At 44.9% G+C, this 10,807-nt stretch overlaps 1 protein-coding gene across 1 annotated transcript in view; it reads right to left on the bottom strand.

Moving 5' to 3' along the window:
- SPTBN2 (spectrin beta, non-erythrocytic 2) overlaps positions 1–669 on the bottom strand; it is a 36,856-nt gene extending 36,187 nt beyond the window's left edge. Inside the window, exon 1 of the mRNA XM_015588786.2 lies at positions 431–669. The gene's annotated coding sequence lies outside the window, so the exon portion shown is untranslated. The remainder of the gene's footprint in view (positions 1–430) is intronic.
- Between the last annotated feature and the right edge of the window lie 10,138 nt (positions 670–10,807).

Genomic DNA, 10,807 nt, shown 5'->3' with positions numbered 1-10,807 from the left:
GACAACTGCCTCCCCCAGCCGCAGGCCGCCGGCTCCCGCGGGAGGCCCGGGACCATCTGGAACCGGCTACCTCGCGGGACTCCGGGCAGAGCCCGAGTCACCCCTCCCTGCCCGGCGCCATGGTAACCGCGGCCCCTTTCTGTTCCCCGCACAGCTCCCCGGCTCGGGGTCGCTGACCTTCCCCAGGGCGAACGCGGCAGCGGCTCCGCGACCAGCTCCCAACCCCCTCTCTACCTTCCCTGCAGGTGGCCCCCATAACCCCGCCTTCAGATCCTCCCCAGCCCCGGTCAACCCCGGGCCATCTGCGTAACCCCCACAGCTTACCCGGCTTGATCTCCGCAGTTTGCACACCCCACCTTTGTCCCTACTCCGATCTTCGTCCAAAATCTGTATCCCCAGGACACGCAATCTTTCCTTTAACGGCACTCACCGCCCAGAAGGCTCCCCAGTATTCAGCCAATGTTTTCCTTTTCAAATTTTCCTCTTTGGGTACCTCCAGTTCATCTTCTTTTAAGCATTTCTTTTATCAATCCCTTCTCTCTCCCGTCCTCCTCCAGGCAGGTAGGCCGGCTCTCTTTCCCCAAGCATCTCCATGGTAAATGGAGTGGAGATTCGCCTCCTCGCAGATCAGATTCTCGGAACAGTCATCGCTGCAGCTCCTCTCAGCTCCTTCTCAGCTCCTCTCATTTATCAACCAGAATTCCGGCCTACTCACTGTCTTAAGAGGGGGTGGGGGTGGGGATGGACATTTCTAGGCCTGGCCCAGCTGGCTTTCTCCTTGGTTTGTAGTGTCTGAGTGGTCTAAGGTTATTAACTAAGGTGAACTACTACCTACTTAGGAAAGAAAAGAATTATTCCCCACTAATAACAAAGTTACAAAGTGCCAGGTTGGTGTTAAAAACATATTATCTCATGTGACCCCCCACCCCCACTCCAGCTCAAAGAAGTAGGTACTGTTCTTCCAGACCAGGAATCTAAGCTCAGAGATGAACTAGTAATAACAGATTAGGCTTTCTACAGAGTAGTCTGAACTTAACCTTTAGGTTACACTGCCTCCGAAGTTGTGGGCCTGTTTCTACCAGGGAAATGCCTGAAATGGCCAAATAAGGGCAACGTGAAGAATGGGCTTTGCCTAAATTATTGAGTTTAAGGTGTTATTTGAGTAATGGAATTTTAGGATTTTGTTCCCTTCTGAAAAGGGATGCATACTGAAACAAATACATAACTGAAGTACTTTCCAGATTTTGGCAAGGTGAAATCATTTGTGTTAAACACCTTGAAAACATTTTCAAAAAAGTCCTGCTACCAATCCTCACTTACCTGGACTTGGTTTTCCTAGAATGGGTTGGGAGGAGGGTCAGGGAGTTGCACTAAAAGATGACCTTGAAGTTCTCTTCTAGTTCTGATAGTCTGATTCTACCACCAAATCAGAACTTGGCCTTCTAAGGAGCACCTCACTATTAGCTGTAATCAGGCTATTTATTACTTATTTTAACAGTCACTCCTTCAGGCCACAGAATCAAACACATGAGGGCATAAACTGTAACTGTTCCCAGAGGTAGGAGTAGGTGTTCTCAGGGGGAAGAGGGCACTGAGGTGTGCTTTTGATTATCAGAGAGACTTGGTCAGGATGTCAAAGCAGATGGGATGAGAATCAGCTGATTTGCCCAAGGAGCCAGGAACCCCAACCTTTGCTGCTATACTGGTTATGAAAACTGGGGGTCTCGACAACAGCCTTGTGATTAGATTGTGATCCAATTAGAAGACAAAGATATTAGATCTTCTGATTAGCATAATAATATCTTTTGTATAGTGACTTCCCATTTTCAGCATTTCATAATCCGTTAAAAAACCTCATAAGGTAAACATTGTCATTCTCATTTTATTGATGAGCAAACTGATGTTCAGACACCTAAGTGAATGCCCAGGTTTATGGAGTTAGTTCACAGTAGAGACACCAGGTTTTCTGATTCCTAATTTATTCTTTCCCCTCTGCTAGAGAGGGAGTTTAGCAGAGTGGTTAAAAGATTCCACTTTGGAGACCAACTCCCTGGTTTAAAGCCTAGTTTTGTCACCTACTAGCTGTTGACCTTGGGCAGGTTACTTAACCTCCCTGGGGTTCAGTTTCTTTACCTGCAAAATGGTGGTATACTGTGGGGATCAGTTGAGTTATTGCAGGTAATGTTCTAGAACAGTGTCTGGCACATAGTAAGCACTCAACCAGTGTCAGCCATTACTATTTTACCATATTATCATTTTCCCATCCTCTTTCCCAATTCTGGAAGCACGATCCATAAAGAGAACACTGAGATCGCTCGTCAGCTGTTACCGAGTTGCTTTGGAAACTTGTTATTTTGCTCTGTAGTGCGTCAGTACATTCAAGGAAGAAGAAAACGTCTGCTTCCTTTTTACATAAGTTGCAAAAATGAATGAAATGATGTCCACCAAGTATGCTGAGTCAGAGAATCCAGATTTGCTGCTTACGTTACCAAGACTGATGGAAAGGTCTTGAGCACAATTCCTGCTACCAAATCTACAGATGAAGCTGAATTCTCAGCTCCTGTTCCTGTACCATGGAAGAGATGTCCCTCCTGTTTGATACTGATTCTCCTGGCTTCTGCCCTAAGTCCCATTGCCTCCCACAGCCTCATGGCTCTCACTCCTGGTGAGCCCCCTCCCTTCTGGCTCCTTCCCATCAGCATTTAAACATGCTCAAGACCTGCCAGCTTAAAAAATAAGTAAGACCCTGATCCTCCTCCACATCTTGCCCTTACTCTTTATGATCACTATTTTCTTGAGTCATTTGAACTCATTGGCTCCACTTCCTCACCTCCCATTCAATCGAACATTCTTTCAAAAACTATCTGGCTTATGCACCAGGCGCTGTGCTGGGATCTGGGGATCTACTGATGAGTCAAATGGACACTGCCTCTATCCTATTGAAACTTACAGTTTGGTGGGGTTGACAGACATTAATAAAATATTAATCACAAAGTATATATGCTCAGATATATAATCACAAAATATAACGAGTATTATGAATGAAAAGTTCAGGATGCTATGTGAAGATATAAGAGTCATAACCTGGTTAGAGAGCTCAGATCATTTGAACTAGATCTGAAATATGAGAGCGTTAACCAAGCAGAGAATGGAAAATAATAATAGCCATTACTAACATTAATCGGGAATTATTTTTCTGGCACTTTACATATATCATTTCATTTCATTCTGGTAATGACTCTGGGAGGTAACCCCATAACCTGGCCTGATGCTGCAGGATGCACGGCACATGTGAGAAACAGAGAAGGGCAGTGGGAGGGGAGAGAGAGAGCAAGAGGGAGTGTGTGGTGAATTCTGGCTGGGGAGATAGGGATTTTTTTTTTTTCCCTGCAGAAGCTTCCCTTTAAATATCAAGAGACAGAACCTGATAAACCCAGAGTTTATGTCATCAACTGTTATATTGGGAAGAACATGTAAGTTTCCCCTCCACACAGAAAATACAATCTTTTTTGAGCTTGAAGCAGAATTGAAGAGGATAGAGAAAGGAGAACAAGAGAGTTTAGATAAAACTATGGGGCTTTGTTTGCTGTCTCCACCACCAAACAATAGTGGACAGAAGGGGCTTGTGCTTCATTTCATTCGTGGAACTCTGAGAAGTCACAGCCTTTCGAAGTACCCTGTGCTAACAGGCAATCACCACACAGTACAAATGGCATTGCCACCTGTGTAGGTACAGCAGGTCTGAGATAAATTCCATCTCCTCACCACCTCCAGCCTTTTCACCCCTTAACCCTGAGTCTTCATGGCTCTTTGATGTTTGGAGAAAATCTGAAATTTTCCTTGGTGATCCACCCAAAGGAGTGTTGAGAGTGAGCCAAAAACCAAAAGTCGGGGTGTCTGTGGGATTGCTGTGGAGTAGGGGGTGAGAACCCACAGAAGCTGCTAAGGGGGGGGCCTGGCCAAGCTAGGAATAAGATGGAGGTTTGGTAGTACCAGTAATTGCTGAGGTGGGAGCCACTAAGCTCCCCATGAAGCAACTGCTGTGCTTTGTCTATATCAAGACCACAGGTTCCACCTACTGGGGAACTCTGACACAGATGCAATGGCCACAGAGCCCAGTGGCCAAGACCAAGTGAAGGAAGCTACAGTTTATCAGTTAGGCAAGAGAGACAGAAGATGGCACTTGACCCTGATGTCCCTTCCTTGATATCAGAATGATACATAAACCCCAAACTAGGACATCATGAAAGAATGGGACAGGGCAGAAAGCAGAGACTCCTAAGAGACTGTGTATAACACTTGAAATGACTGAGTTGTCTTGAGTAGGTCAAGTTTATTATATTTCTGCCATTAGTATAAATGGGGGCTGAAGAGCTAGGTTGAGAAATAAAGAAAATTACATATTTCCTCACCTAAGTCTATGATTGAGACTATAAACAAGCCTGCTATACAAGTAAAGGTCAGAAAGGTGGGCTTGCAAGGGAAGTACCAGTGCCTCACAAGGACGGACCTTACTTCCTCTGACTACTATGGACCAGCAGGCCAGTGTAACGCCATCGTGGGACATGATTTACAAAGAATGATCATGTATTTGAAAGCAAAAGTCTGCAGATGAGCCAAGGTAAAGTCTCAAGTCCGATGGGGCATTCTGATGGTGGAATGGAAGGAGGCGGGGCCTGGAGGACGGAAGAGAGTCCTACCTGGAACTCCCTTACACAGTGTGGAAAAGTCTGGGGCTCTAGGGATGTGTTCTGAGCTGGGAAATGTTGTGAGTACAAGCTGTGTTTTACAAAACTGGAGAAAATGAAACTGCTTTGAGGACATGGAAGTATTACATCCATTTATCTTTGTCCAGCTTGGATTCAAAACAGCATTTATTTATGGACCATCCCTCCCAAACTATTTTTAAGTTACAAACCTAAACACCATTAAAAACTGGGCCTAAAAACCCATTTGAATGGTTCCAACCCATCTAGGAGAAAGCTGGAATCAACCATGAGTCTCCATACTTTTGATTTTAACCTGTCCGTAAGTAATGACTTCTTTTTTCTAAGAAGATACTTATGCCACAAGCTCCTGGGAATACACAGACCCTTTGAAAAAGTGTCTGATCATACCCATATACCTGAAATAAACTTAGGCAGCATCTGTTTACTACTAATAGCTGAAGAGAACTCTTTGGGTTCCTTGATCAAATGGCACCGGAAACTGTGAGTTGTGCTAGGGAATCTATGATGCCAGAGCCCAAAAAGAGTAGATTTTGTGTCTGCCTTTGACGTTATAGAACTTTTAGGTCAGTTTTCTGTATTGTAGCCTAATCTACCTGTGCTGTGATACTACTATTGTCTAACTATTACTGGCATCTGGAACTTCCTAGTAGTCAGAACACAAGACTCTGGAGTCTTATGGCGTTGTTGGAATGCTGGCCCATCATATTCTAATTGCGTGACCTTGAACAAGTTATTTCTCTGAGCCTCTCTTTTCTCATCTGTAAATAGAGAATAATTTTAAAGAAGTTGTGGTGAGAAATTAAATAATGCATGTCAGGTGCATGATGCCTAGTGCCTGTTAAGGGCTCAATAAATGTTAGCTATTGCTAATATCATTATTTTACTTGCTTTGGATGTAGGCAAATCTGCCTTAAGAAAAATATACAGGCATACTTAAAGAGACATTGCAGATTTGGTTCTGGACCACTGCAATAAAGCGAGTATTGCAATAAAGAGAGCCATAATCTTTTTGCTGTTGGAGGATCTTGCCTTCAATTTGTAAAAAAATGCAACATCCCTGAAGTGCAATAAGGTGAAGTGCAATAAAATGAGATATGCCTGTAATGATCCATAGAAATCTAGATTCGCATAAATGGTTAATGGGGGAAGCTTTTGTATTATAAAAGGATTCTTCAGTTTATGAAAGAACTGAAAACAGGGTTTCTTTTAAACAGTCAGCTTCCCAATATGTCTAAAACGATTTGATTTACACAAAACTGGGTTTATACACTGTTTTAGGGACACAGTGTACAAAGCACAGGACATCTGTAATACATCACTCAGGCCAGGTCTGAACCACAGTGACAAGTTAACAATAAAAAATCCTGGGTATTCCCTACTCCTCTTTATAAAGGGATTAGATGAATTCTCTGTGGTTTCAAAGGGGAGAGCTGGGATCAATGGGTCGAAGATACAGTGGGGCATATTTCAATTCAATATAATGAAAAACTCTCCACCAAACCACTGCTGTCCAAAACTGGAATGGGTTGACTCTGAGGTGGCAAATTTCCCAACACTAGATATTTAAGTAAAAGCTAGATATCAACTTGTCAGGACTGTTGGCATAACTATTGCATAAAATAGGGAGGTGAATTAGGGCAGTATTTCCCAATCTAAACGCACTACATATATTATGCAAACTAGATCAATTCTCTATCTTGGATACCAGGAAGACACAAGGAAGTAGGTAGAGAGAGGCTATTCAGGAATAGGGGTGAGGACAAAGGAAATGAATTGGAAAACATATGGCTCCTCTGGTTAGGAAATACTAGATTAAATGATTTCTAAGATTCCTTATAATTTAAAGATTCTAAAACTCTCAAATTATTTCACAGATGTTATTTTAACTATATTCCTGAGAGAATTTTCCTATTTTAGTTGTGGAAAACTAGAACATAACACCTAAAGTAACTGGTAAAATGTGAAAAGAATTCAGGCACCCTGACCCTTTTAGACTTTCTATCCCACAGCCTCTTTTCAACTAGTGAGAATGTAAGATGGGGAAACAGAAGAAAAAAGTGGCCTAAAGCTAGAACAGATGAAGATCAGGTCAACTTCAGAGATCAATGAAAAGTCAGCTCAACTGAGGTACCATATTACTAGCTTTAAAGACCTTGTATCCCAGCATTCCTGGTAAAGCACTTCAGAGCACTGTAATCATACAAAAACTGAACCACAACTAAACACATGCAGCCAGTATTTTCTTTAATGGGGCTCCTAGAAGACAAACCTTTGCCCCAGTTAGCCTACTTCTCTTCCAAATAAAGTTGATTGTCTAGCCTTTGGATCAATAGGTTTACTTGGCCATACATGACCAGGTTACACTGCTTTATCTATTTCCAAGGCTTCTATGCCACAAAGAACACTACCCTTCCAGTGGACATCAGCTGGCAGGACAAATCCAGCCCTGCCTAGAGAGGAGGTAAAAGGCCAATTACAGAGGGCAGAAACACTTTAAGATAAAGATTTAATTGGTTATCTAGGAAGAGGAGAATTGGACACTAACAAGAAAGGAATAAAATCTCCTGGGCTGGCCCTAGAACTTGCTACTGGTAGATGAGAAATCAGAGACTCTGTGCAAAGGATGATTGTCAGTCAGGAAAAACAGGAAGCTGCCTAGTATCATCATCAGTCATTTTAAGGAGAAGAAGAAAATAGGGAATGGGGATGAAGAAGAAAACACTTTAGTTATACAAACGTTGATAGTGTCTTGGTTGTAGGGGGATCTTTCCTTTGCTCATAAGCCTTAGAATGAGGAAGAACAAATGCTGGCCAGAACTGGCACAAAATTCAGCACCACTATGGCCTCTAGTGCCCCTCCCCCCAGCCCCAACCTAACATTCCTCTGCAAGAACATCCCTGTCTGACCCCTGATAGGAAAGCGGAGGGAGGTGAGCAGTGCAGCTGCCCCAGATTCTGTGCTCCAGGTGGAGAAGGCCTCAAGAAGGTGAAGGGATGAGCTAATCTGAGCTCCATGGCCCCATTTCCAAGGATGTGATTAGTGGAGAGGCACCTGGGACCTGCTCCATTTCAGGAAACCCGGTTATGGGAACTGGTGGGGGACAGACTTTGCTCAGGACCTGAGAGAAACAGTTAACCTTTTCCTATTGTCTGTATGGGAAACAGCTTCTTCTAATAGTTTCCCAGGGGGAAAGGAACTCCTCAAATGGACTTAGTTTTGCATCAGCCTGATAAGGGGGACTTCAGGGATATTTTATACCTAAGTTCCTGGGGTCAGTCTCTTCAGGGCCTTTGAATGCTCTAAGGAAGCCTGAGGACAACGTAGGACCTAAGAAGAATCTAGGAATAATATACGTGGAGAGGGCACATTCAAAAGGGAAAGCAAGCTCAACCATTCCTAAAATGTCACTGTCTACCTGACAGCATTCCTTAGGATGTTCTGGTTCCGCTCAAACCATTGGGTTTGGGTCAGAATCAATCTGGAGCTCTTCTGGTAGACTCTCTTCTGGCCAGAGAGGGGATTTCTTCTCAGAATAAACAAGATATCCAAAGTGGACATGAAACACTAATCCAAATCCTGAGATGAGTGGAGGAATGCAAGCAGAATCAACATGCCACTAAGTCTAAGGACTAGGGAGAATTGGCCCCCGGCAGACACTGCTAGGACCTGAATATCAGGGCTGAAAATATCCGGGCAGCATCCAAAGGCTCCTTGGTTGACCCGATTGACTAAGGTGACCTTAACCCTGGGCAGATTGTTTAACTTCTTGGGGGTTCACATTCCTTCATCTAGTGAAGATCATCGCTAACCTCTATAGTTCCTTATGGTTCTATCATTTTCTTGCTCTGAAGTTGAGGTCTAATTAAAAAGAGTTTTAATAATGTGGAGTCACTCCAATAGTATGTTAGCATACTCCAAACAGGTTGGGGGCAAAAACTGATGGGTGAGAGAAGGGCTAGATGCTGTGGCTCGCTCAAGCCTTAATTTGTAGAAGCTGAGGAAATCTGAGTTCATTGGCTCCATAGCTTTTGCACAGAAGGGATGGCTTCTCATGGTAATATTTATGTTCCCATACCACAGAACTCTGACACAAGCAGTTAGGCAGGTCATAGCCAGGTGGGAGATACACTAGGTATGGGTGAGTGGAAAGAGATTTTTGTTGTAGATTCTGGCTCTGCCATTTACAAACTCATTGTCATACAACCTCTCCTTGGAACCTCATCGTCATCATTTATAAAATGATGATAACACCTTTCATATGAGGTTGGATTCCTTAACATAAATAAGACCACTTAGCACAGAGGAAATGCCCACCAAATGTCAAGCCTGCATCAAACCTTGCCTGGCTACAGGGATATATGCTGTGGAAGTTGTAATGGCAGGCCCACTATATCAAAGGCTCACTTCCTTGCTTTTGCCTACTTCCGGTACGGAGGGGGTGAAGATTCTCTGTCCCTGGCTACCTCTGTTAGGCCTCCCTTGCCTCTAGGATGGTGTTAGGTGTTCTACTGCATGTTCATCCCCAAGGCGTGCTCCAAGGCCAAGAGCTGAAAGCCAGCATGACCAACTTATCTGAAGAACTTCTATGCTGGCAACTGTTCTTCCATCCTTCATTCACAATGCCATTCTCAAGGTGGGGCATTTTCTGCTGAGCCAACACTCTCCATGGGAAATATTTTAAAGAGCCATCCTCATCACCTTGGTTTCTCACCCATCAAGTAGTGAAGAAAACAACTGTCTTACAAGATACTCGTGAGAGTTAAAAATTTATATAAAGAGCCATTAGTGTCCGACAACAAGCAGTCATTCAAAAAATGTTAGCTCCCTTCCCCTTGCAACTTCCCTTCCTAATGGGGACACCTGAGAGAGAAGAGAGTGAAAGGGAGAGAAAGGCTCCAATGATTCCCCAAATGCTAGCTCTTTTATGCAGGCTGACATGGTACTATGATGAATTTTCCAGAAATAAAAGCCGCCTTTCTCCAATAGGTTTACCTGTGAGCAACTGAGATGGGGAGGGTGGTCAACAGCGTTGAACGCAGACTTGAAAAGGCTATGATTCAGGTCTCAGTAGACATGTTCTTTAGAGTATCACCAAGGCTGTACACCGAATTAGGTACTCTGCCAACTCTCCTACCTGTTCAGTCCAATCCTGGCTTCTTGGAGCTGGGGTGGAAGAATTTTCCCTGAAGGAAAGCAGCCAACACCCGGCCCCACCCTTCTCCTTGGGCAACTCTCTGCCGGGCAGAAATCTCTCTCACCAGTTTTCTCTGGGGTGCCTGAGGAAACAGCTGCCAGATCACCCGTTTGGGCTCGACCCCCCCTCGCCACGCCCCTCCCTGAACTCGCCGGGAGCCCTGCAGCTGGAGTCTAGAGAACTACCTTCCCGTCAGCTGGGAACACTCCCGGAAAACCCGAGCTTCTCCTGTCAGCCGGCTCCTAGGACAGCCGGCTCCTACCCTTGGCATATTTAGCGGAGTCAAAGGGGGGAAGGGGCCTTTTATCTGGGGTCAAGGGTCCCCTTCCAGGTCCTGATTGGGCACTTTGAAATTAGGCTGGGAACATGCTGGGGACAGGTTGCCAGAGAAAATATAGGCCACCCAATTTTGAATTTCAGATGAATAAATAATTTTTTAAGTATATATATGTCCCAAATATTACATGGGACATACGAATGCTTTTTTTCTTTTTAAACTATACTTCAAATTCAGCTGTCTGTCCTGCATTTTCAACTGCTAAATCTGGGAACCAGAGGTTGGCCTGGGGGACTAGGGGCAGTCCGCGCAGGAGGTGAGGCTGCTTGGGGGGTCAATAACCGGCTTCGGGGTCCCGCAGCAGGGGCTTCTTCAGGCTGAGGGCGGCCGAAGCGTTTTGAAAAGGGCTGAGGGCTGCACCTCGGCGGGAGCGTGGGAAAATCTCTTTCAGGAGGAAGAAGTCGCGGCCTTGCCTCATCCCTGGTCGCCTCCAGCTTCACTCACCGCCCGCTGGCTCTCCCCAGCCCCGCGGCCCGCCCAACCGTCCACCCACTGGCCGCGGCTGCTCGGGGAGGCTCCCCAGGCGCCTGAAGCAGGTCCGGGGA

This window comes from Pteropus alecto, unplaced genomic scaffold, assembly GCF_000325575.1.
Source record: "Pteropus alecto unplaced genomic scaffold, ASM32557v1 scaffold43, whole genome shotgun sequence".
Lineage (NCBI taxonomy): Eukaryota > Metazoa > Chordata > Mammalia > Chiroptera > Pteropodidae > Pteropus > Pteropus alecto.
This window is presented reverse-complemented; position numbering and strand designations above follow the sequence as displayed.